At 48.0% G+C, this 27,413-nt stretch overlaps 1 protein-coding gene across 2 annotated transcripts in view; it reads right to left on the bottom strand.

The window, feature by feature from the left end:
• Pc (pyruvate carboxylase) overlaps window positions 1-15,940 on the bottom strand; it is a 106,671-nt gene extending 90,731 nt beyond the window's left edge. For both annotated transcript variants that reach the window (XM_071616019.1, XM_027944264.2), the window contains exons 1-2: window positions 15,843-15,940; window positions 10,855-10,893 (exon numbers count right to left, since the gene is read on the bottom strand). The gene's annotated coding sequence lies outside the window, so the exon portion shown is untranslated. The remainder of the gene's footprint in view (window positions 1-10,854; window positions 10,894-15,842) is intronic.
• Window positions 15,941-27,413: the final 11,473 nt, after the last annotated feature.

The raw sequence follows: 27,413 nt of genomic DNA, 5'->3' as shown, positions 1-27,413 counted from the left end.
AAGAAAATCTAAGTCTTCAAGGAAACAGCCTGGGTAACAGCAGGGAGAGCTGCGCGGCCGAGAGGAGGCAACTCCCAGGTGACCGTGGAGGCTCCCAGAAGAGGCCAACACCCATCAGTCAATCAAGAAGGAAAGGAGTTTCAGGTTGGCTTTGCAGCCCTGGGGACCAGGATACTCTGTGACACGGTCTAACACCCTGTGGAACAGAAGCGTATTCTAAGAACCCCAGGACAGAAATCAGGATTGCTTCTCTCCAACCTTGGCTCTGACTTGTTAGTAAAACTTACAGGGACATTGTTCTGGACTAAGTTTCTGAACTGGGCCCAAACAGACCAGACTAAAATCAAAATGGAATCAATCACATTGAAGTTTCACCAACCTGAAACTCAGCTGCTTATCTGATCCAATGAAAAGTCAGAATTAGAGACACAAAAGCCAAATTTCCCAACAGGACACTTTCAACAGGTATGAAAATGAAGCTCCCTTTGCCTCATCTTTAGTAACCTGATGTTAACCAGTTATTTTTCTATTGTTCTGTCTCCTGTCCCCACCTTACAAGGGAAACTGAAATTACCACACTGCTTTTTTTTTTTATGAATGCTGTATTCCTTTTATATATATATATATATATATATATATCTTAATTTTATTTATTTATTTCTATGTGGTGCTGCGGATGGAACCCAGAGCCTCTCACACATGCTAGGCGAGCACTCTACTGCTGAGCCACAACCCCAGCCCCCACACTGCTTTTTGAAAAAAAAAAAAAAAATTTATAGTTGTAGATGGACATCATGCTTTCATTTTATTTTTTTATACGGTGCTAAGGATCAAACCCAGTGCCTCATACATGCAAGGTAAGCACTCTGAGCTGCTGCTCCAGCCCCGAACAAGCTGCTTTTTGGTTTTTGATTCTATTTTCTTCAGCCCTTTTCTGTCTATAAAACCAACCTCCTGTGCCTCACTCACAGTGTTGCCCAGTTTATTAATCGAAAATAAAACCAATTAAGATTTTTAAACTAACTTGTAATTTTATGTTTTGAGAGTCTCTTCCTAGTGAAGCAGAGTGAGTTACTGATCTCTCTGAATCTCAGGTCTGTCACAGAGATTAGACACGTGGCTAAGGAAACAAGCCACAGATAGATTTCATTCACTTAACAAAGATGTTGGGATATGGGGGCAGGATAACAGCACTTAATGGTAGAGTGCTTGCCCAGCATGTGTGAGGCCCTGGGTTCAATTTATGTGTATGTATAGATGCCTATACGCACAAATAGAGAGAGACAGACTTCTTACTGTGTTCCATGTTTGGTGGAACACATAAACATCCATTGGGTATTTCTGAGATACCTGGAGGGGAACTTGGTAAAAGGCAGACTTTCTACAGGTCAAGAATAAAAGGAATTTGACTAATTGTTTTTTAGAGATTAAACTGATGGGCACAGTTGACTCATTCCTATAATAATCCTAGCAACTCAGGAGGCAGGAGGCTGAGACAAGAGGATCACAAGTCCAAGACCAGCCTCTGCAACTTAGTGAGACCCTCAGCAACTTAGCAAGATCCTGTATCAAAATAAAAATAAAAAAAGAACTTCAGATGTAGCTCAGCAGTAATTGCCCTGAGTTCAATCCCTAGTATTGCAAAACAAAACAAACAAGAGAGAGAGAGAGAGAGAGAGAGAGAGAGAGATAAAACTGATAAATTATCCCTGAAGATGGAAGAGATCAGGTTCAAGGTTAAATAACTCCAGTCAAAGGTTTGCCTCACCTGGCATTTGTGCTCCTCCCCTGCCCTCAGGCCCCCATGCTTTGAGAAGAAATTAGCTATTAAATTTATTGAAGATCCCTGTACACAATGAGTTGCTTATCTCTTATTGTTTCAAGGTTCTCTGCCTTTCCAGTCTAACAGTGATGGATCTAACTATGGATCTCTTTGAATTTATCCCAGATGGAGTTCACTGAGCTTCTTGGATGGACCAATTCTTGTTTTGCATCAAGTTTGAGAAGTTTCTGGCTATCATTTCTTCAAGTATTCTTTCTGGCCCTTTCTCTCATCTTCTTCTACAACTCCCATCACGCAGGTGCTGATTCACTTGATAGTACTCCACAGGTCTCTGAGACTCTGTTCATTTTCCTTCATTCTTTTTTCTTTCCGATCCTCTGATTGAATCATCTCAATTTGCCTATCCTCGACTTTGTTGATTCATCTTTCTGCTACTTAGCACCTCCATTGAATTTTTCACTTTAGTTATTACACTTTTCAGCTCCAGGATATCTGCTTCATCCTTTGCCACATCTATTACTTATTGATAATCACTATTTGGTCAGGCTTTGTGGTCACATTTTCTTTTAGTTCTGTAGACATATCTGAAATAGATGATGTAAGTCTCTGCCTATAAAGTCCAACATCTGGGCTTCCTCAGGAACAGTTTTATGGCTTACTTCTTTTCCTACATATGATTCATACTTTTCTTGTTTCTTGTTTCTTTGTGTGCTTCATAATTTTTGGCTTAAAACATGAGTAATTTTTTCAGTCCCTTTTCCTGTGAAATGTATCTTGGATTGTTGTAAGCCTTTGGTTAATTTCCAGAGCTCTGAAAAATCTGGTTTTGATGATGTTGCCAGTTTTACCATTATTATGAAGGAGCAGCAAAACCTTGGATAAGGGGAACGACTGTACAGGTGAAAAGCTATATGACATTGGATTTGATAATGATTTCACAGACACGACACCAAAGGCAAAGAGGCAACCAGAGCAAAGACAGACAAATCAGATTCCACCCCAGCACTGGAAGACCAGCGGGCGGGCAGCTCCATTAAGTGGGTAAAAAGGCAATCCACAGAATAGGAAAAAACTTCATAAATCATCCATCAGACAAGAGATCACCATGCAGAATATATGGATGACTGCTAAAACTCAAGACAACACAAATACCCGATTCCAAATGGGCAAAAGATCTGAATGAATATTTTTCCATATAAATAGCCAATAAACACATAAAAAGATGCTTAAAATCACTGTGAGAAACATGCTCACCTGCCCAAACTCAAAGAATGGACATGAGAGACAAAGACCAGGTACATAGAAAATGAGGATTTTAATGATGATCTTGCAAGAATCGGGTGCCTGAGGGAGCAAGCAGCATCCTGTCCCTGGTGTGCAAGGTAACCCCCTGGTTTCTACTGGATGAGTACTATGGGAGCTTTGCTGTCTCCTGTTGGGAATTTGAAGGAAAGCACCTTCAGTTGTCCTCACTCCCTTTGTTCTCTTGTGGCAGAAGGCCTTCTTGGGGTGAGAGCATCTTGGCATATTCGCAGTTTACCTGTGGGTCAGGAGGCCCCTCCCCCACTTCCTGTGTGTCAAGGGCAGCTCAGGTGCCCAGATGGGATCTGCCACATCCACAGGCTATAGTGCTATTGTGAGTTAACTGCTTGTAACTTTCTACTCTGCTCTATTTCCCCTCTACATGCTATGCTTTCATCCCCAGTAATTTTACATTTAAGGCTAAATGCGGTATTCTGAAAATGGACCACTGGACTTGCCATTCTCCCAATCACTAATCATTAAGGAAAAGCAAATCAAAAGTATACTGACAACACCTCACTCCCATGGGGATGGCTGCTGTTAAAAAAAAGCAGACAATAACAAATGTCGGTGAGCATGAGGAGAAACGGGCCCTTGCGCACCGCTGGTGGGAATGCCATGATAAAGCTACTATGGAAAACAGCATGGGGGTTCCTCAAAAATATTAAAAATAAAATTGTCACATGATAGCAATTCCACCTCTGGGTATCTAGACCCAAAGGAAAGGAAAACAGGATTCAAAGAGATATTTGAGCAATCATATTCATAGTGGCATTATTTGTAATTACTAAATGTGGAAGGACCCCAAGTGTCCATCAATAGATGAGCAGATATGTCCAATTCATACAATTGGAATATTACTCAGCCTTTAAAAGGAAGGAGATGCTGATACAGGCTTCAACATGAATGGACTCTGAGCACATTATTCTAAGTGAAATAAGCCAATCACAAAAAGAGAAATACTTGTTACAGTTTAGATATGAGGTATTTCCCAAAAGCTCCTGTTAATTCAGGAACTCAGAGGTGAAATGATCATGAGAGCGATAACCTAATCGGTCCACCCTAGTTTGAATGGATTGACTGGGTGGTCACTGTGGGCTGGAGGAGGTAAGTCACTGAGGGCGTGCCCTGGAAGGGTGCATCTTCCCTGCACACCCCCACTCTCTGCTTCTTGGCTGCCAGGAGGGGAGCAGCTTCCCTCTGCCATGCCCTTCCCCCATGAGGTGCTGCCTCACCTTGGCCCAGAGCGATGGAGTCAGTCAACTAGGGACGGACAGAGACTTCTGAAACCCTGAGCCCCAAATAAGCTTTCCCCCCTTTTGAGTGGTTCTCATCAGGTGATTTGGTTACACTAACAAAAAAGCTAACTAAAACAACACTGTATGGTCTGACTTATATGAGATGGTACCTAGAGGAGTCAAAATCTAGAGGCAGAACCATGGTTGCCTGCAGATAAGGTGGGTGGGGAAGGGGGACTTGCTGTTTAGTGGCTGGAGAGTTTCAGTTTTGCAAGATCAAGAGAGTTTTGGAGAGAGGAAGGGTGGAGATGGTTGTACAGAAGAATGTGTTTAATACCACTGAAAACTGCCCTTAAAATGGATAAGACAGTAAATTTTATTCTGTGTGTATGGTATGGTCTGAATGCTGGCGTCCTCCCAAAATTCCCACTGAAACCTAATCCCTCCCAGTGCAGCAGTATTAAGAGGCCAAGTCCTGAGGAGGAGATTAAGTCATGGGGCCCACCCACACAGAATGGGACAACAAAAGAAGGTTGAAGGGATCTGCCTTGTCCCTTCCACCATGTGAAGAGCTGCAAGAAGTCACCATCTAGAAAGAATGGTCCTGCAATCTGTGTATGGGGTGAAGGTGGGAGTTCATAACCCCCTTGAATCAAAGTGTGGAATATGATATGTCAAGAAATTTGTAATGTTTTGAACAACCAACAATAAAAAAATTAAAAAAAAAAAAAAGAATGGTCCTCACAAGACACCCAGTCTGGTGATGCCTAAGAATTTTTCTTATACCACCAAAATGGACAGTGTATATTATCACAATTTTTTAAAAATCTGAAGGGGGAGACTCCTGCAGAGTGAGAATTTCACACAGCATCCTGTCAATGCCTCCTCCACTCCAGTGTCCTTTTCCTGAAGCTGCACAGGCCTCCTCTCCCACTCACATGGGGCCACGTAGGCATCAGACATCAAGGGAGAGATGAGACGTCATGATGCACTCATCACCCACCGCTTCCTGGGGCCAAGCCAGTGGCCAGGACAGGAATGCAATTCCACATCTCTTTATCATCCAGACCCAATCTCCAAAAACAACTTAGTGGCACTAACCTCTGCAAGGGAGACTGGTGGCTCTCCACGGGGAAGTCCGGGACAGGCCAGAGGCCTCACCATTTGCAGAAGGATGACAGGGAGAACAGGAAAAAGAAGGCGCTGGGTCCAGCTGCCAGGATTTCCTGGTAACCAAGCCTAACCAGAAAACAAGAAATCTTCATTTCCAGACTCCCTTTCTAACTTGACTTGAACAGGGGGAAATGCCAGACCTGACCCTGAAAACTGAAACTTGAATTCTAGTGCTGCAGGGTCACAAGTATGGTTTTACAACGAGTCCCTGGTCAGACCAATCACAATGTTCAGAATCCAAGTTCTTCTTATAATGTATTCAAACTCTATCTATTTTGTGATCATAGTGCATAAGAAATGAAGCCTTAAACAGTTTGTCTGAATCCAGTCTCCTGGCGTAGCTCCCCAGGCAGAGAACTGCAGCTACATGAGAAGAGATTGGGCAATGTGGACTCCTCTATGTAGGGCTCCTGTACTGTGAGGCCAAGCCCATTTAGAGGCAATGAATCAGGGCTCTGCCTGGCAGGCAGATTCCAAGGCCAATGGTTCTCTTGGATTATAATGCAAATGTCATCCAGTTGAGAAAGAAATCCCAAAAATCTTAGGAAAGTAGTGTACTACAGTTCGAAATCATGCAATAATTTCCTTATTAAGTAAGCTTCTTTAATTCCAGGAAGATGTAAGATTAACTGTAGATATGCTAAACAAAATTAAAAAAAAAAAAACATGTATTTATAATTATTTATAAATTTTTTGTTAAGAAATCTGGGAGTTAGGCTAGGGGTGCAGCTCAGTGACAGGGCACGTGCTCAGCCTGAGGCCCTGAGTTCAATCCCAAGTACTGGAAAGAGAGAATCTGTGCTATCCATTACTTTATGAACCTTAACATTTAATTTGGTCTGTTTCAAGTAACAAGTCAGTCTCAAGGCTCCAATTAAAATAAACGAAGTAATTTGTTTAGACTTATGATTTTAGGTAGGAATTTACTAGGTTTAAAATCAGTATTGGCAGAGGACAAGCACATGAAAAGATGCTCAGCGTCATTAGGGGAATTCAAACCACAATCAGACACCACTATAGGCCTTTTTATTTTTTATTTTTGGTACCAGGGACTGAACTCAGGGGCATCTAACCACTGAACAACATTCCCAGCCTTTTTTAATTTTTTTATTGAGACAGGATCTCACCAGATTGCTCAAGGCAACCTTAACTCGCTAATGTACAGAAGCTGACTTTGAATTTGTGATCCTCTTGCTTTAGCCTCTCAAATCACTGGGATTACATGTGTGTGCCACCATGCCGAGACCTATGCCTTTTTAAATGGCTAAAATTATAAAGTCTGACTACCCCCAGTGCTGGGGAGGATGGGAGGAATTAGAACTCTCATTCACTGCTGGTGGGAATATTAAATAGTACAACCACCTAAGAGGGGTTCAACATGGAAAGTTACACATGCAACTACTGTGTGTCCAACCACGCCCCTCCTAGGCATTTGCCCAAGACAAAAGGAAATGCAAAAACCTTCACAACAGTTTTATTTGCAATTGTCAAAAACTGGAAGCCAGTGAGATGACCAATGACAAGTGAATAGATAAACGATATAATATCCATGTCATAGAATAATTACTCAGCAATATATAAAGAATGAACTCTTGATATGTGCAACAACTAGACATAATTTAAATAATTATGTGGAGTGAAAGAAGGCAGACAAAATAGAACACAAACTGTAGGAGTGGTTTTATGGAAAATCTCAGAAAATGCAAACTCATCTTTAGTAACAGAAAGTAATTAGTGGTTACCTGAGGGAGGTGGAAGCAAAGGTGGGGGGTAGATTCCAAAGACGACAGGTGTGTCAGCTTGTCTGGACTGTATTGATGGTTTCACAGGGACAATTTGTCAAAACTTGTGAAATCATAAGATTTAAATATGAGCTACTAGTTATATGTCAATAAAACCTCAGTAAAGCTATTTTAAAAATAAAATATAAAATGGGGGCTGAGGTTGTACTCAGTGGCTGAGCACTTGCCTCGCACATGTGTGAGACACTTGGTTCAATCCTCAGCACCATATAAAAATAAGTAAACAAAATAAACATGTTGTGTCCATCTATAACTAAAAAAAATATTTTTAAAAATGGAATAGGTACATTTATGAAAACTTTAAGAATCAGCTTAATGTATTAGATTTACAAGTATTATTTAAATATTGGGGAATTTTTTAATCATGCATCCCTCATGGCCAGCTATAATTTATAACTATAATTGGAAGAAGTATTAAAATAATTAAAATAAGACGAATAATTTATAAATTCAATTTAAAATTTTCAAATGAATCTAATTAAGTCTTCAAATGGGACCAGCATTAATCAATCACTTTCAGAGTGATTGTTAAAACTTTCTAGAATTGTAAACAGAATAGAAAGATTTGTACTTTGTTGTATTTAAGAGCTAAACTTTAAAAAGTGTAGACCTTAAAAGAAAGAATTCAATTTTGAGGTTTTATTTCTTTACCTTGCTGGGGATGGAACCCAGGCCCCCAGCAGGTGCTCCACCACTGAGCTGGATAGATTTCTGAATTGTAACTTTAACAAATTGAAAATACATATTTTTTTCTATCTGAGTAACTTCAAAAAAAAAAAAACTTTGCAGTACTCAAACATCTAGGGGTAGAGATGAGGTATAGCATCCAGAATCTCACCCAAACATGCCACTCATGTCACCCAAAACTCACCCAGTCAGGGCTGGGGATGTGGTTCAAGTGGTAGCGCGCTCGCCTAGCATGCGTGAGACACTGAGTTTGATTCTCAGACCTCATAAAAATAAAATAAAGATACTGTGTCCACCTAAAACTAAAAAATTTTTTAAAAATAAAAAACCTCACCCAGTCATTTAGTCTCTGAATCTCAGTTTTCTCATCTGTAAGAGAGAAATGTTTCCCAGAATAAACAATATATTTGCTATTAATTGATAGACCCAACCTGATCTTTTCTTAAAATTGGGCATCTCGCCACAAAACCATGAAAAGATAATTTCGGCTTTACTATAAATTACTGCAAATTCTGAACCTACTTGGAATGCCTGCCCATGCCCTTAACTCACCCATGTCCGGTTTTCCCTGACCAGATAACAACCCTTTCCTAAACCTTAGTGACGCCTCATAAATTCTGGCCTTCCCTGGCTGGATAACGACCCTCTCTGAGTCTCTAAGATCTCCATAAATTCTGATGCCGGGGCCAGCAAAAATGTAAACTTGTGTTATGCTCCTCAGAGTGTTGTTATCTGTAACCCCCCTTTGTTAACTTTTTGGGCTATAAAACTGGGCCACAAAGAAGCCTCGCCGCTGTCCTTGGCTCCCACAATTTTGATGGGCAAGGCAGCCCGGCCGGTCGAAATAAGAAGCTTGCTTTAATTTGATTTTAATTGGAGTCAGCGGTCTTTTCTTACATCCTGGTCTAACATTAATGATTTATTAATAAATTTTATACTGATAAATAGCACACTGGCCAACACATTGGCATAAAGAAATGAGCAGCACAATACCATTGCTAGTAACTGCAGCCCGGCCAGATCCTGGGCTGACCAATGGCAGACAGGAGAAAGGTGACACACATATCCTCAGAGACTGAGCATGACTCAGCACAGCCAGGTCACAGAATTTTCCGCAGCCTCAGCCGGTGTGGATGTCACGTCGTCTCAAGTTGGTCAGGAGAGAAGCTGCCCCAGAAGGAGCCACCTGCTAGTGATGCCCCAGGCCCGCCCCTCCTTGGCAGCAGAGAATCAGGACAAGCAAGTAACAGAAGCACTGCAGGCTGTGGTGGTGCTGGGAGGACCTGGGGAGGTCTCCCAACATGGTATTCAACAACAGCAGCAACAGCAGGCACCCACCTCCCCCCAGGATCACCAGGGAGAAAGCTGCGAGGGGGAAGCCCCAGCTGAGATGACAGAGCCTTGGTTACAGTAACTAAGAAAAGCTCCAGGGAATCAGCTGGGCCTGGGGGACTGATGAGCCCAAAGAGCTTTGACAAATCAGATGACCTGGGAGAAGAAGGCCCTTCTTGGTGACTAATTTTCCCTTCCAACTGATGGATTTGAAAGAAACATCAATAAAAAAATGACAATCTTAAAAACAACAGTGTTAGCATCTTGGATTCTGCTCATCAGCCTTCTCTGGGCTTCAGTTTCTTCAGCTTCTTAAGACAGGTGGTTTAGAGGTACTTCAGTCAGCGCCCCCACCTCTCCTTGCGGGATGCAAGCAAGGGAGATGACATCCAACTCTACCAACTGAGAACGAGTGGACAGAGCAAGCAGAGAGAACAGGTGGTGGGTACCTGGTGGAGGGTTTCCATCGCATTCCCATCAGCCTTTTCTCCATCAACTTTCTAAGCAAACTCAATTGTAGAGAGGAAAACAGCTGGTGCGAGCCCAAAGCCTAGGGCAAGAGGACTGTGGAAAATCTCAAAGGAGACAGACTCCTAGGTCATGAAGGGCCCCCAGAGAAAAATCCCTAAAATACAAAGGGTGGAAACCAAGACAAGTTCCTGTACAAAGGAATCCCCACACCACACTGAGCATGAGCTCTGGGGAAGAAGAGCCACAGAGTCCCCAGGACACCTAGCTGTAACACAGGAAGAGCAGCTAGCCTGCCTTGGGAGGAAGGGAAGGCTGCCTGACCATAGTGTCCTGATCATAGGGAGAATGCCCGGCAGGCTGCCCAGCTGGACTGTTGTTGCAGACCAGCAGGAGACAGGTCTGAGTTTCAGTGGAGCCCTGCCAGGCAGCCTTAGCATTTAGGCTGAGGACATGCAACTGGATCTCCCAGCCACCTGCAATCAGAGGGAAATCAGCATTAGGGGAAACCCTAAAAGGGCAGGTGATGGAGGGCAGTGCTGCCTTGGCACTAAGTAGAGGGACAAGTCCAACTTCATCTCCTTGCCACTGTAGTTGGCCGAGGCTGGGAACACGTGTCAAGTATCTTTATAACTAGCTGGCAGAGCCACCTCTCATGCCCCAGCTGCATGCTTCTCAGAGCCCCTCCGTGCCCAGCTGCCCGCCCTCTGTGACCCCTGAAGAACGGCTCTTCTCAGAGGCAGCCCTGCCTGGGGATGCTTCCTGTGGGTCATCAGGCGCCTCATCATCCTCCCCCTGCCAGCTTCCCAAACCACACCCTTCCAGCAATGGGGCCTCCTGCTGTGGCTGGCCAGCTGCCAACTGGGGCCAGCAGGGAAACAGATGTCACTTTCCTATGAAAACCAACGAAACTCAGAAAGACCAAGCTTAAATAGAGATTTTCAAAAATCAAAGTGTGGTCTTTTTTCTTGACTGAGCTTGAGACGTGACATGACAAGACTCATCTCCAGCTGCTCCCAATGAAGTCACCGCCACGTCCCACAGGCCTGGGTTCAGGCACAGGACTTACCCTCAGCGTTCCGTCAGCCCTCGAGGAAGCAGGCACTATCTAAAGAAAAAGAAAAAGTATTATTGTCACTTCTCCAGGCACGTCTGGGAGAACCTAGGAGTGGCCAGACATAGCGATTCAGAACCGAGAGAAGATCTGCTAGCTTGCTTCCTCTTGGGGGCTCCATGGGTGCCACCAGAGCAGCACAGGGCTGAGGGCACACCAGGTATTGACCAGCTGTCCCCACCCTTTGCTTCTTGCCACCCACTCCTGTGACCCTGCAGCCTGATTCCTCCTCTGTGAAATAGGGACAATAACAATACCTACCTCACGGGCTCACAGGAGTAACCAATGCGTAACACACGCAATGGCTACACTCGGACGCTGGCTGGACCGCTAGCAGGATTTAAGAAAAACCCTTGTGTGGTCCCCACTACACAAGAATAAGAAGTTCCAGAAACTGTTATTGTTTCATCTAAAGGGCTTCCTCTTCCCACCCACATTCTCTGTGCAGCTGCCTCTAACCTCAGGAGCTACCTGTCTCCTGACTCCTGGGCTCTGGTTTTCCTATCTCTCAATGCAACTTGACACTAATGAAGAACTGTCTTACGTGATCTGAGATGTGTCTCCTATTTCCAGACTGTTCCCTCAGAGCCTTTCCTGCAGAGGCCCCTCCCTGCCCTGCATAAGAAGAGTACATTCATGCCGTGGGAGCCCAAAGGTGGTGCATGGCCACTTTCTGGAGCTTACAGACTGCTTATTTTCCAAAGGCCACATCCATCAGACAGCTCAAGCCACTGGTCAATAAATAGCAAATTGGAGACACACACCAGCAAGGAATTGAATATGTTCACAGAAAACCAGCTGCCTTGGTAGATGATGTCAAAGCTGAAATTTAATGTTTGGGGCATTCAATTCAATAAAATATTTATGGAGTGCATGCATTCACAAGGAATTATGCCAGAAGATACCAGCTCTGCCAAAAAGTGCCCAAACGCACATTATTAGGGGCTAACTTTAGAAGGCAAAAGCAGAAGACTCAGGTCCCCAAGGAAGGTCTCCGAGTCCAGGGCCAACCCCAGCCAGGCCATTTCCCAGCCATGAGACTTGGAGCAAGATAGTTAACCTCTCTACATGTGGGGTTTAGTAAGGCCCCTGTCACTACATAGTGAGAGCACGTACAGTTTGGCTCTATTATTAATAGCAAATGATAATAAACCATTACTTATCATTACAAATGATTTGTTATTAAAAGAAAGAATCCACATCCAGCTGAACAGATCTGGCCAGGCTTAATATAGGAAAGCCCTGAGTACTGAAGAGTAAAAGGCCCTGAAAAAAATCAAGTCACTGGGAACAAGAAGAGGGACACTAAGAAGTGAGTTTGGAGGGTCAGTGAATAGTCTGACGGTGGGGCCCAGGCAGAAGAGGTTACCAATGGGGTCAATGGATGAAAAAGCCCAACAGAAGGACCATGTTGGTTAGTCCTGAACGCCAAGATGAGACAAGCTCCCCATTCAGTAAGCAAGAGGAAAGGGCTTGTTCCTTTGGTTATTTTCCATCTTTTACTATCAAGCCCTCGTTCTCTGGCACAGCGTCCACAGCAAATACCAGAAGGCAGCTAAGTGAGAGAATCCAATCAGTCAGGCCCAGAGGTGGTTTCAGCAAGGGAGCAGGCAAAATGCCCCCCTTCTCAAAGGACGCCTCTGGAGGAGAAACTAGCCCCAGAGCAGGCCTGGGACGTGCAGAACAGGGCCCCATCCAAAAAGAGTACGCTGCCACTGGGAGGCAGCCAGAGAAGTCCACACTCACCTCCAACAAAAACACAGTCCCGGGTGAGGACCCGGAAAGGGCCAGAGAGGGGACTCCCTCCCAGATTCACTGGTCTCCGCACGTGGTGCTGGTCATTGCAGCCGTCCCTAATGACTACTTTCTGGGTGCCCCAATTTCTACGTTGCTCTCCTCACCCATGCTCAGCTTAAGACATTTTCTACTGATTTATCCAAAACTTTACTAAGCACCCCTGTTGTTCCCAGCCCTGTGTTAGAGACTGTGAGGATACAAAGAAGACACAGACAGCTGTGACACGGAATGAGACATGAACCTGAGATCCAGCCCTGCCACTGGTCCCAGAACCTCCATGCACAGGGTTGGGAGGACAGCCACACAGCACAGCACATGGGGTACTGGGAGTGATACGGAGAAATGGAGGAATAGGACATGGAGGTTGTCAGAGGCAGAGGACCCACTGGAGGGGAGCAGTGGCACAGAGACAGGTGAGCCAAGATGCAGCAGGCTTCAACAGGGACAGAAGAGGACAGAAGGTGCAGAAGGGGGCGCTGGGGTAAACTGGAGACACCTCGGAAGGCAGCCTCAATTAATTAAAAAAACAACAGACATTGACCAACCACAGTGAACAGAGCCCTTTCCCTAAGGGCAGGGTACAGAGCAGCCACTAAGAAACAAAGGGTTGGGCTGGGGCCATAGCTGAGTGACAAGAGCGCTTGCCTGGCATGTGTGAGGCACTGGATTCAATCCTTAGCACCACATAAAAATTAACAAATAAAAAAAGGCATGCTATCTATTGACAACTAAAAAAAAAAAATTAAAAAGAAAATAGAAAAAGAAAAGAAACAAAGGGTGAGCCGGCAGGATGGCATATGCCTATAATCCCAGTGGCTCAGGAGACTAAGGCAGGGGATCATGTGTTCAAAGCCAGCCTCAGCAAGGTGAGGCTCTAAACAATTCAGTGAGACCCTGTTCTAAATAAAATACAAAAAAGGACTGAGGATGTGTCTCAGTGGTTGAGTGCCCCTGAGTTCAATCTCTGATACCCCCCCCAAAAAAAAATAAATAAAAGAAAGAAAGAGTGAGTAGGGCATGGTGGCACACACCTGTAATTCCAGCTACTCTGAAGCTGAGGCAGGGGGACTGCAGGCCTGCCTCAGCAACTTAATGAGACCCTGCCTCAAAATAAAATAAAGTATAGATAGATAGATAGATAGGTAGAGAGAGAGATTGAAGGGCTGAGAAAAGAGCTCAGTGACAGGACCCTGGGTTCAATTCCCAGTTCCACAAAAAAGAAAGGGATGGGGGATGGAGGGATGAGCTGGCTTAGGGTGTAACTCAATGGCAGAGTATGGTGTTTACCATGCTCAGGACCCTGGGTTCAATCCCCAGCATGCAAAAAAAGAAAGAAAGAAAGACCAAAAAAAAAAAAAAAGGACTGCTGCTCTCAAAGAACTTAGCAGAACACAAATGAACACAACCGGGGCTCAGGTCTGCTGGTTCCCAAACAAACGCCCAGCTGCCCCTGGATCCAATCCTCCCCGATTTACCCGCACATTAGTAAATCCTAGTGCCCTCACCTGTAGCAGCCGCTTCCCATGACCAATTTCTCATACCCCCTGAGAAGTACTATTTTCCCCATTCTTTTTCCTCAGCCTTCCACTTGCAGGCTCTCATTGCTTGGAACTTGCTCCTCTTCCATAAGACCTTTGTTGCTCAAATCCAATCACTGCTGCTACACTGCCAGCGGCACAAAAGTAGGTTCACCACTCACCTCTCCCACAACGGCTGCCCTTTTAGCCCAGGGGCCAGTCCCCTTCTCTCCCGCTTTAGCATGAGGTCTGCCCTGGCTTGCAGGCCTCTACCACACTTCCTCTTCTGGGCCATACCTTGCTCTCACCTGCTCTCTACAAACATCTGTAGCATGCTGACTTCTTCTTAGGTTTAATTTTTCTCTCCTCCAACCAGTTTGTCAGCAGTTCTAAAACAAGGATTAACCTCATCACCTACGTAACCCCTCAGCACCTAGCCTAGGGCTCTGCACATGATGAGTTTAAAAGTTGAAGCATTAAGATAAAAAGAAAAACAGAAAGCTGTAGCTGCAAGTAAATAGGAAGGCTGAGCATATCCACCCCCTACATAATTATTTGCATCACATACAAGGAAAGATTGACAGGCGGGAGGCCAGCCAGGGCTGCTGGTGGTAGTGGGTAAGGGAGCATGGGAGAGTCTGAGGGCTCTAGTCGCGATCTAGCAAGTGTTGGCACTTATCAGAGCCTCAGTTTTCTCAGCTGCAGAATGAGGATAATGAGCCCTGGGCTCCTCCTTTCACAAAATGAAAAGGCAATCGGATTTTTAAGAATTTCAAAGCTGCCAGGGACCTTGGGACTTGGCCTAGTTCCATCATCTGTAAGATGAGGAAAGAGCTCTCCAAAGGTAAAACAACTCGCTGAAAGTACACAGGGCAAGTCACCCTGGGAGGAACTAGCGGGACAGGGCCTCAAGGATGAGGCTTCCAGTCGGACGCAGGAGGGCACTTTCCAAACGCACTTTGTAAACCACTAAAAGCTGTAGAAATAATGGGCTGAACCCAGCCGCACCTCCTAACTGAACGATCTTGAATCATTGTGTCTAAGCATCTCAAGTTCACTTCTACATCTGAACCAAGTGCATCCTACGGGAGACGGAGTGCAGCCACTTGGAACAAGGAAAATGCCAGCCTTACATTGCCACAACTTCCATACACTCAGTGAGATGGGGTCAGCTTGGTCTTGGTTTGAACCCTCAGGGACCTGGCGCGAGGCATTTTAGGGCCCATTGCGTCAGTTTCTCCATCTGCAAAATGGGCCTGAGAGCAGGACTAAGGGCGCCTGTGGCAGCCAGAGGGGCGGGATGAGGTGGCGCCCGCCCGGGAGGGATGCTCACGCGGCATCTAGCCCTAGACGCCTCGCGGTGGGGTCCGGGTGTGGATAAGGGAGGGGGCGGGTCCGCGCCGGCCCGGTCCCGGCTGGAGGAGGAGAGACTGCGCACGTCGTGTCGTGTCGTGTCGCGTCGCGTCGCGCTGCACGCCGCCCGCAGTCGTCCCCTCCAGCCGTCACTCGCAAAGCCCGCGCCTCCTTTGCGCGCGCGACCCTTACATAAGCGTCCCTGGCGCCGGCGCACGCCCACCAGCTCCGACCTGCCGCAGGAAGAGGAAGGTGCAGAACGCCGCGGACACTCACCTCCTCCCAGGCGCTGCAAGTCGTCGCCGCTGCCTCTACGGCCGCTGCCTCCGCTGACAGGGAACAGCTGCGGTCTCCGTGCAACCGAACTTGCTGCAGTCCCAGGCCCCGCCTCACGGACTTCCTATTGGTCCAGGCAGCCCAACCCCTCCTGGAATTGGGTAATATTCTCCGTCACTCACCACTCCTCCGCTTAGGACTCCTCCCTACGCCCACCTACCGGCACGTTTAAGCCTTGGCGCGCCACGTCAGCCCCGCCCCTCGCGTCTCCGGAGGGTCCCTGGATTGGTGGCAAGGCCAGGAGAGCCCGCCCCAGGCGCACCACCGCCTACTCTCTTGTCTCCGGAACCTCACGTGGGCAGCTCGGCCCCGCCCCCGCCCGCAATAGGCGGAAGTGGCCTGGCTCCGACACGTCGTGATTGGCTATCGGCGGGGGTGGGGACGTGCAATTCATTCATCCGGGTAGCACGTGTCTCCCCAAACCGCAAGCATAACAGATGCGCCCCGGTTCAGGCACACTGGCCCGACGCAGATACGCATTAGCGGTCGGAGAAGAGGTGTCAGAGCGTTAGCGGAGGGTAGGAGGAAGGAGAAGATGCTGGTGCCTCCAGGGTTTACGTGACTGCGCCCTGTGGCGTCTGTGTGGGTGGTCATGGGAGTTAGAAGTCAGTCTCTGTGCGACCTTGGACATTTCCACTTCACCTCTCTGAGCTTCAGTTTCCCTAATTTGCAAAGCGGGGTCGCTCAGGACCTAGTTTATAAAGCTTGGTTGATATGTGAAGGAAAGCTGCTTAATTGGGCTCTGTGCCAACCAGAGGGTAGGGAAGTGACCCAAACAACCCAAAATTCCTGCCTTCCGGTGAGGGGAAACTAGACAAATAAACATAGAATATACAGTACATCAGATGTAATTAGGGCAAGGAGAAAAAATAACCTGCTTCCAGACAAGAGGATCAAGGACTCTAAGAACACCGTTGACTAGAAATTGTTTACTGGGCACGAAGAGGGATTAAGATCCCCTTCTCTTCTCGAACTTCATTGCGTAAAAAGTTTATCACTACAACTTCCTTGTCCTTCCTTCCACCTGTCCCGCAGGACTCCAACCCTGGGTCGATCCACCACAGCTATTTTAGAAGCAGAATAAGAACTTAAAGTCCAATCTTCCAAATTCACGCTTTCATTCAATCAATACGCATCTCTTAAGCACTTACTTACTATGTGCCTGGTGCTATGCGGGGGATTGGTGGGCAAAACCCAGGCCCATCATTTCATGGAGCTCATGTTCTATCGCATGTCCAAGCCCAAAGACTCGACATAACTTTTTTAAAAAATAAATACAGGAAAAGAGTTAAAGCCTTGTAACCTTGTGAGGTCCCATCCCTCTCTGGACTGGATTTCCATATAAAAGGGGCTGGACTTCATAGACACTTGAGTCTGTCCTTTCTTGTGTGTTACACTTCTAGCACATGCCTACCTTGTGACCTCATTACTTCCTATTTTATCTACCCTTCTGCACAGATGTAAGACTTGAATCCCTGTGTCTTTCAGAAAAGGCATGACCTTGTTCTAGGGCTGGCCAATCAACAGGGTCTGCGAATGGATCTGGAACATAAAGCAGGTGACTCCTACATCAACACCAACTGAGGCAGATCTGAACAAAGGACCTAATTGAGTGGAACCAGATAGATTGCTGAGAACAAAGCAATATGGGTTCTGAACAGTTAGCCACAGCATATACATTATCTAGATCAAGTTAGATTGAGAAACAAGACACCTTGTCATCCAGGCTTTCTCCTTCCCCAAGAGGACAGGTTTGGGAAAGTATTCCATTCCAAGCCAAGAAAACTTTCTAGCCAACAGCCTGGGTGAGGAGTCTGCCATGGCTGGAGAGAGCATTTCTCAGGGTGAGCTTCAGATCTCTCTCTACTGGCAGAATCTCTTTGTTACAGAGTGCTGACTGGAGACCCAGATTCCTGAGCCCTACCCCCATGGTCTTATTCAAATTAACCAGATGCCTTAGAGGGACTAACAGAGTCACCTAGGTCACAGACACCCAACGTTGGGAAATGAGACCCCCCCTCCCACTGCTTTGCATTGATAGTTTTAGGAACTTTCCAAATGGTTCTGAAGTGAATCAGTGTTGAGACCCGCAGAGAGGCCTAGAGAAGTATTAGCCAGACTTCCCAATGATAAGAATCTCCCTGTTTTTTTTTTAAACAAACAGATTCCTGGACCCACACCCATGGAGCTGGGGTGGGGCCCAGGAATCTTTTGATTTTTTTAACCCCCACTAATTCTGGAGATCTGGGAGGCTTGGGGACTTGGCTAAATTCCTAAGAGGGGGTGGCAGAGGAGGGCTGGCCAGGAGTTCAGCTGTGGTGCTCAGGCACAGGCAGCAGGATCTCTCAGGAAAGAAGTGTGACATCCAGCAGCTCAGAGGCTCCTGTGAGGCTGGAAGTGCAGCTCTGCCTTCTGCTTCTTAGTGTCTTCCACTTTCTGGAAGGTTCTTGGTTGATTGGTTGGTCGGTCTTCTGTTCCTCTCCTCACATTTGAACATTACCTCTCCAACAGTTGAGTTTAGCACAGAATAGGTGCTTAATAAATAGTGGGTAATGAAAGCAGGGGAGACATCAGCCCACAGTTAAAAGGACTGGAGTAAAGGGGACTGCCCCAGAGACCAGCCCCAGAGGCCAAGAGTCCAGCAGGAGGTTGAGGAGTCCAGAGGAGGGAAAGTTAAAGAGACAACGACCTGGAACAGGCCAGGTGGGGTCGGGGAGTGTGATTGCCAAGGGGCAAATTGGGAGGAGGGAGACTTCAAGAGTGTCCCTGGGCCAGAAAGGAGGGAAAGAAGATTCATTCACTCCACAGCTTTCTCAGGAAAGATGTCATGAATAATGAGCAGTTTCCCCAGCCCCACCCTGCTCCCGGACCAGCAGGAACGGAGCCTGAAATGCTTGACTTCAAAGCGGTGTGGCTCTGTGCTGGAGATGATGGCCAGGGGGTTATGGAACTCCAAGGAGGGGCCCCTGACCCTAAAAGAGGGGCCTTAGAGGGCTTCCTGGAGGAGATGATGACTGGGCCAAGTCCTTAAAAAGAGAGAGTTTATCAGGTGAAGATATTGATAAACAAGGCCCCATGCTGAGAAGAGGCCCAAACTAAGACGGGAAGATGAGGTGGGGGAGGGGCATGGTGCACTGCATACTGCGGGGGGGGGGGGGGGGGGGGCCAGGGGAGGACAGCTCCCCAGCAAGTTCAGGAAGCACAGTGGGGGAGGCCAGGAACAGTTAGGAACAAAGAAACTGGAAGCATCCAGGTGGAAAGGGAGCTCCCAGACAAAGCCGTGGACCCCTCAGAACATAACAGACACCATGAGCCCCCCAGTGCAGACCACCCTCTGAGTTTCCATTTCCAGCTCAGAAGCTGGGCTTCACTCTGACCAGGACAACTCAGATGAGGGGATCTTCCCTCCTCAGATGATGAATGAGGGCTGTCCAATTTCTGGCGGCTGGAGCCTCAGAGGGCCTGGCTGCTGGGTTAACCCTCAGTAAAAAGACAGGGCAAGGCCACCAGGCCCTCAGGAAGACCCACGGCTTCCCCTGGGATGGACAAACACCCTGCACAGGCTGGAACTGTGTCTTCTATTCTGCAGCACAGAAGCCTCCAGGTGACAGGGCAGAGGCAGCCCAAGGGTAGTTTGATCTGCTTTTTATTTATTTATTTTTCATAAGTTTTCCTGCCTCAGGTCCTTGGGGGGACCAGGCTGCTCCACTGGGTCTCTTAGCCTGGTTCCCATGCACAGCTACACTAAACCATGGGGTGCCTGGTTGATGATAAGGAAAAGGTGGCACTTTGGTGATAAGGCCTCTCTCTACCAGCACATGACCGGGCAGGCAAAGCATGGCTTGGGTCACGGTCCTGTTCACCCATCAGCATGGAGCACATGGGCAGTGTGGGAACTGCACAGCGATGAAAGGCGGTCCTGTGCCCTTGCCCAAGTGCAGTTTTGGGGTACTGAGCCTGACTCCCCACACTTTGTCCCTGTGGTCTCTGTTCCTTTAACCTTGTTGCCTCCCACCCCTAGAGACCTGTCTTTTCAGTCTGGACAGTCCCACTAGACCACTGAGCCCATCAAGGGATCCCCACAAGATACTCAGACCATCACCCGCCGAGGTGGAGCACAGCCTTCATCTCCCCTGTGCTCTTGGGCTGCCGAAGTCTCTGCCAGTTCTGAGATCGCTCTTCTGTTTCCACCCCTCTGAACGTGCCAGCCCCAAGAAGCAAAGGAATGGGTTAGCTCCTCCCAAACCCGGTCCCAAGTTTTATTGGGGCAACGCCAGCCAAAACAGTCCCTGTCACTTGCCCCCTGCCCAGACTCTCAGCTGCAGTTAACATTGCCATTTCTGCCATCTCTGCCATCTTTCCTGCTTTGCCCACGTGCCCGAATCCCAAGTCCTCAAAGCCCGTGGGAGACTCCCCACCATGGGTCCAGCCCTTTACCAGGGTGCCAGTTCTATTCAAAGTCACTGGTCCCCGGGATGGGACAGAGGAAGGGGACGAACCTCCTTACAGTCTGAACGGTAACTCTTTGGATTCTCCCAGCAATCCTCTAAAGTAGGGAGGGATGTTGAGGCTCCAAGAACAGATACAGCCTCTCTCCTGGTTGCACAGCCAGGGACCCAGTCAGGGACCCCCAAGCAGTACATTTTCTGCTCCACTCGCCACCTTAGACCACCCAGGAAAAGAGAAAACAGAAAGTGTGGAATCAAAGAAAGAGCTTTGTTTTTGACGATGTTTCTGAGATCTCTGTGAAGATAGTACCTCGTGAAGCCAGATTTACAGATAGGTGGTTAGTGTAGTCGGGTAAATGGGGTCTCAGATGAAGATGGAGCCCATCCCTAGGAAACTTTGAAGCAGCCCCCAGCAAAAAGGGGATGCTAATCCAAAAGCAATCCCAGCCCAGATTACTCCTTTGGCCCACCTGTCCCCCACCCTTTAGGCCTTCCTACCCGCATTCCATCACTGCAAGATAACAGAACAAAGGACAGGAATGCGGGAAAGCTGAAAGCAGACCTTAGCTATAAAAGAGGGAAGACATCGCCCTTCCATGGATTCCACCTCTTGGGTCCCCTTCTTCCTCCCGGGAGAAGTCTTTTAATAGTCAACTTTCCACTCTACCCTTGCCTCCGCGTGCCTCTCTGGCATTATACTTCTGCCTCCGGGAAGCAAGGACTCGTCACCGGTACACAGCGGGAACACTGGAACCTGACTGTACAGCCAGCTTCTCCGGGCCCTGCTCAGACCTGACTTTGCGGTGGACTTGCCATGGGGCCTGGTGGTTGGTGCTTCTCAGCAAGGCAAGTCTGGGGCTCCCAGGAGACCTGCCCAGCTCCATTCTACAGATGAGGAATCAAGCTATTTGGAAGAGTTCAAGAGCGCCTGAGTTACTGGCTCTGCCTCCCTGCACCTATTGAGCTCAGGTTCTCTGCCACTCAAAATAATCCTTCCCTAATTCTTTGGAATGCTGTCGCAATTAAGCACAGCCACATTCAGGAGGCCCTCGGTGCAGTGCCTGGCACGGACAAGTGCCCAGCACCTGGGAGCCTTTATAACAGTGTTTAAGTAATAGTGTTATTTACCATTCACTTTGATTTCTCCAAGTGATAAGGTGGCCAGGTTCTGGCATTGAAATTAACAGCCTGGTATTCCAGCTTCCTGTGGGGACATGAAAACTGAAAAACTGGACACGTTTGGTACCATTGTTCTGAACTAAAAGAAAGAGGGCACCAAATTCCAGCATATTAGGAGTCACTCAGGCGAAGAGCAGAGATTCATTATTGCTTGAACATACACAAACAATTTTAAATTAAACATGTATGTCTGCAAGCACTGGTCATATTTTCAAGGAGAAAATCTAATGGCATTAACCATTGGGCTCATAGTGTAAAGGTCGATGGAAAAGCTCCGTAAACTCAACAAGCCCAAACAACCATTTATTAGCAGGACCATAGCGACCAGTCGCAGAGGAGAAGGGAGGAGAGAGAGAAAGAGAGAGAAGGGGAGAGGGGGAGAGGGAGAAAGAGAGGGGAAGAGAGAGGGGGAGAGGGGGAGGGAGAGAGTAAGAGAGGTAGAGTAAGAGAGGGGGATAGAGAGAAGAGAGGGGGAAGAGAGGAGAGGAAGGAGAGAGAGGGGAGGGGGGAGAGAGGGGAGGGGAGAGAGTAAGGGTAAGAGAGTGAACACGAACAGGGTATTGATATTTATGGGCTCAACACAGGATGGGGAGGAGCAGGGCGAGTGGGCTGTTACTTCTTCATTGGCTGAGAGTTCCTGCCACTTCAAGGATGGGAGGTGCGCCATTCAGTGCGTCATGGACCTGAGCTCCCGGAAGAGAAGCAGTCTGGGCACCATCTTTACCAACTCATAGTTCTGTGAATACCCAGACTTCACCCCCAGAGGGTGGAGCACAGTTCATTTGCTGGAGACTCCCCGTGCTGGCCAGACTCAATAGGGCTGCACCCCAAGTCCATCCCAACTGTGCCTCTGTTACTTCATCTGAACAATGGGGTAAGGCTTCTGAGTAGAGGCCATGCTGCTTTCCTGCTGCCCCCCAAGGCCTATCAGATTCCCAGGTCAGATTCTCAAAGGCCTGGAGATGAGCTTCATGTCTGACTTCCCCAGGGCAAACCTGGCATGCCAGGCTCTGGCCATCTGCTCCACTCTCACCTCCACCTCCTTCGTGCCTGTGAGGCTGAACCACCACCACCACCACCTCCTTGAAGAAGCCCACCTGGATTTGTTATGCTTGAATTCAATTCGGGACCCCCAAAAGACCACTAGAGACCACCAGAGACAAAGAGATGCTTATTGCAAGCTAGCTCACAGCAACTGGTGACACTGAGAGGCAAGGAGCCCAGGGTTTGCAGCAGTTTTATACACTCTTTGGGGAAGGCAGGGTCTTCACATACATCATAGCATCTCTTAGCAAATCATCACCCACCACGGGAAAATCAAACAACAATTCTAAAACATGATTAGCACATTCAATGGCAGGAACAAGTTGGGTAGGGGTGTTTGGTTAGTACAAGAGGGGGATTCGTTGAACTGATTGGTTTAAGCTACGAGGGGAGTACTTGCTGAAATACATGGTTTCCCAACATGTTATCAACCACCATAAACTACTGGGAGGGTCATCTGGCATCCCAGGTATTTTCCCTGTCCCATGCTGATTGGTGGCTGCTAGGGGTTGCTATGGGTCCCCACCTAGCCTGATTGAGTCAGGGACATCCAGCGCAGCAGATCTCTCCTGTTATTTGCAGATAAAGAACTCAGCAGGGTGGATATGTGCCTCGGAGTGCTCTGTGGGTCTTTGTCTGAGGTAGAGGCTGGTTTTTCAGATTCTCCTCAAGGATGCATCCTCCTGCACTTGGCGTCTCCCAAGGCACTTCCTTATGTGTCTGAGAATCCCTCCTTTTCCAGGGCAGAGATTCTACCCGCCTCACTCTTGGGCCTCACCCAAGGTCTTGCGCACAGTGTGCAGACACAGATTAACGTCACTGGCTGCCTTATGAGAACTGTCTGGGGAGCCTGCCCCTGTCTGCAGCCTTCTCCCATCACCACAACCTTAAATGGCATCCATCATTCAGGAAGTCGATACTAGCATGTGTCATTAATGTCACACTTCTCTCCACATTTAGCTCTCTCTGAAGTAGGGCTGCGTGTTCCCATGAGTGGGCGACAGGTATTCTTTCTTAATGGGTGTAAAACAACGCCGCCTTTCCGTTGGTGCCATCTAATCCCCATTTAACAGCTGAGAAATTGTAGGGACATGAAGGTAAGCCACTTGCCCAGGCCTGTAGCTCGTTCCTGACAGGGCAAGGCTCTAGACTCGGGCACGTCATGGGCCGGGAATGAATCCTTGTTCTGCGGGGTAGGCATGCTCTCCAAGGGCCCGGCCACTCCAGCCTGCTGGTGTCCACATCCTTGTGTGACCCCCTCCACCGAAGCCTTGATGACTTGCTCCTGAGGAACAGAAGTGATGGACGTCCCCTCTGAGACTAAGCCCGGGGAGACTCTGGCTCCAGTCTTGCTCCCCATCTCTGGTTGTCCCTTGCTTGCTTTGATTGAAGCCAGCTGTCACATTGTGAGCTGGTTTTGGAGACCCAGGGGTAGTCAGCCAACAGCCAACAATGACCTGTGAAGATAGAATTCTGTGTCATGGCAGGAGTGAGTCCAGAAGGTCATCCATCCTGAGGGACCCTTGAGAGTAGTCCCACTGAGCCACGGCCAGTTCCTGACTCACAGAAACTGTGACATAATGTGTCCTGCCTGAAGCCACTCAGTGTGTTGTAAGCCTCTAAATGTCATTTAAGCTATCAGGTTTAAATTAAATCCATGGAGGGATTAGCTCCAGAACCAGAAAAAATACTCAAAACATAGTGCTTAAAACCAAAGGAAGGGGGCTGGGGATGTGGCTCAAGCGGTAGCGCGCTCGCCTGGCATGCGTGCGGCCCAGGTTCGATCCTCAGCACCACATACAAACAAAGATGTTGTGTCCGCCAAATACTAAAAAATAAATATTAAAATTCTTTAAAAAAAAAACCAAAGGAAGGGCTGGGGTTGTGGCGCAGCGTAGAGCGCTTGCCTAGCACGTGTGAGGCCCTGGGTTGGATCCTCAGCACCACATAAAAATAAATAAATAAATAAATAAAACAAAGGTACTGTGTACAACTAAAAGAAATAAATATTAAAAAAAAGGGGGGGGGTTGTGGCTCAGTGGTAGAGCGCTTGCCTAGCACATGCGAGGCCCTGGGTTCGATCCGCAGCACCACATAAAAATAAATAAATAAAACCAAAGGAAGAGGAGAAGGAAGCAATACATTTTGGTCCCTTGGCCTGCACTCTTTGCCCCAGGAGTCGTTTGTCACACAGCCATGGACAACTGATCAATTCCGATATTTAACACCAAGTATTCACTGTGTTGGGTACCAGGGCCACAAAGAGGGAAAAGATTTTACTTTTGAAGGATGCCCAGTCCAGTGGGACAAGGCGTGGGTGTGATTGGGCTCTGGTGAGTTGCAGAGGGGACTGCCCACCTGACACAGCCCAGAGGGGTCAGCAAAGCCTTCTGGCAGGTGTCACTCACAGAACCAGGTGTTGAAAGGTGAGCGAGAGCTGGCCAGGTGAAGAAGGCTGGAGGATGGGAAGAGAAGGACAGGAACACCTATTTTCTCCTTGTCCTCAGTGGATGGGGGAGATTATTTTAAGACTACGCATTTAGCAAGAGGGCTTGATGGGAGCCATCCAGCCCTACGCTTGCTTCTCCCAGCCTGTGGGTCAGCAAGCTCTTCCTGGCTCGGGCTTCAGAGAGAGCAGGACGTGCAAGAATAGCACCTCCGAGGCCAAGGCCACAGAGATTCTGTGATGGCTTTGTTGCCTTGGGACCAGGGTCAGGGTGGCCTGTGGGTTAAACACTAGGAGTGTGGGCGGGGCTGGGATAAAGATGCCTGGGATCCTGTCAGAATCAGCATTTGGGACAGACTGGGGCACAAGGTCCATTCTCTTTATAAGTTCCTTGTCTTAGCTCCTCAGTCAGAGCTGAGTCTGTCAGACATTAAGACAGGCTTTTCCCAAGGATGGCCCAGAAACTCAGAGGGAGGAAAGAAGGCCAGGCCAGGCCCTGGGGGGGAACTGTAGAGCAGAGCCAAGGGTCACAGCCAGCACTTCCCTGACCCAAGTCGGGCAGCTCTTGCAGCAGCCTAAGCATGGAGGGGCCCGGCTTCTGGTTCTGCCTCTGCTGCTGACCCAGGGGCATGGCAGGGCCGGGGTAGGGACAGACAGTAGAAGCTTGTGCTTTAAAGCCAGGCTGATCCACTGGGAGTCCATCTACCATTTACTGGGTATGCTCTCTGGACAGTGCTTGATCTCTGTGAGCCGCAATTTCCTGGTCTGTAAAATGGGATGATAAACTAAGCATGCTGGCATACCCCTGTAGTTCCAGCTACTGGGGAGGAGACCGAGGCAGGAGGATCACTTGGGTGTAGGAGTTTAAGGAAGACCTTGTCTCAAACTAACAACAGCAAAGTATAATAATGCCCACCTCATAGGGCTAGCATGGTGTTTAAATGAAATCCATGGAGTTCTTGAACAGTGTAAATGCTCAAAATGCTCAAAACATAGTGGACAAAACTAAAAGGAGCATGGCCCGACGTGGGAGGTCCCTCCAGCCCTCAAATTCTATAATTCTCGGGAACCTGCTGGCCTAACTTGGGACCACTCTCTCTTTCCCCTGTCTCATGAGAAAGAGCTGCTACTGGTAGTCTCGCTTGCAGAGATGTCCACATTCTTGACTTCGTCTCAGTTTTTCAAAGAACCCATTTTACAGAGGGCAGACAGTCCAGAAGGGGACTTGCCCCCAATGATCAATACCGCCAACTCATTTTTATTGAGCACTTGCTGTGCACCAGACCCTGTGGGACACATTTAAGCCACAGAACAATTGCCTGAGTAGCTCTGTTACTGAAGTGGGGGCTCATGGGTCACAGAGCTTTAAGCGCTGAAGCTGCAGTTTACCCACAGGCACTTGGTCCTCGGTCCTGGCAGCCCAGCTCTTAACCTCTACACTGTGCTGGAATATTGGGGCAGAGTTAGGCTTGGAAGAAAACCAGGCCGCCTGATGCCTGGCCTAGAGCTGTTTCGCTTTCTCTTATTCTTTAACTTTTTTTTTTTTTTTTTTTTCCCTAATGTGGTAAAATACCCATGTTAAAAGATTTACCATCTCAGCCTTTTTATTCTTTATTTTTTTCAGTTCTGAGGATTGAGCTTAGGGTCGCTTTACTACTGAGCCACATCTCCAGCCCTTTTCATTCTTTGTGAGTGTCTCCCTAAATTGCTGAGGCTGGCCTCAAACTTGTGATCCTCCTGCCTCAGCGTCCCGAGTTGCTGAGATTACAGGCGTGCGCCTCCACGCCCGGCTCCATCTCGGGCAGTATTTGAAGTGGATGGCTCAGTAGTATTGCATTCATCCACAATGTTGTGCAACCAACCTCCAGGGCCCTTCTCATCTCCTAAAACTGAAAATGTATAACCACTAAACAATGAACTCTCCATTCCCTCTGCCTCTGGTTGCCGGCAGCTGCCATTCTACTTTGTGTCTCTATGAATATGGCTCTTCTAGGTTGGAGCTGCCCTGACTCATAAAAGCCTGTCTCTGCTTTGCTCTTGAGTCATCTAGAATCAGTGTCCCTGAGATGCAGGGACCTGGACAGCCAGAGCCCCGCTTAGAGGAGGCCAAGCTTTTCCAGGATGGGTGGTCAGGGAGGGTTGCCTGGAGGAGGAGGAGGAGAAACAGACGGGAAGATCCAGGCCTCGGGTTTACACTTCTTGTTCCAGAAGATGAGGAGGTGGTGGGGAGTGTGACTCAGGGGTGCTCGGCCCCTGTGGCCTGCCCTTTGGTTTATGACAGCCACCTCAGCAGCAATAACCTTTGCCCCCAGGTGAGCTCCTGTCAGATGGGTGGAGGCCCCAGGCCATCCTAGAGGGCCAGTGGCTTGCCCAGAGGCTGAAGTGTCCAGAACC

Source organism: Marmota flaviventris, chromosome 9 (assembly GCF_047511675.1).
Source record: "Marmota flaviventris isolate mMarFla1 chromosome 9, mMarFla1.hap1, whole genome shotgun sequence".
Taxonomy (NCBI): Eukaryota; Metazoa; Chordata; class Mammalia; order Rodentia; family Sciuridae; genus Marmota; species Marmota flaviventris.
This window is presented reverse-complemented; position numbering and strand designations above follow the sequence as displayed.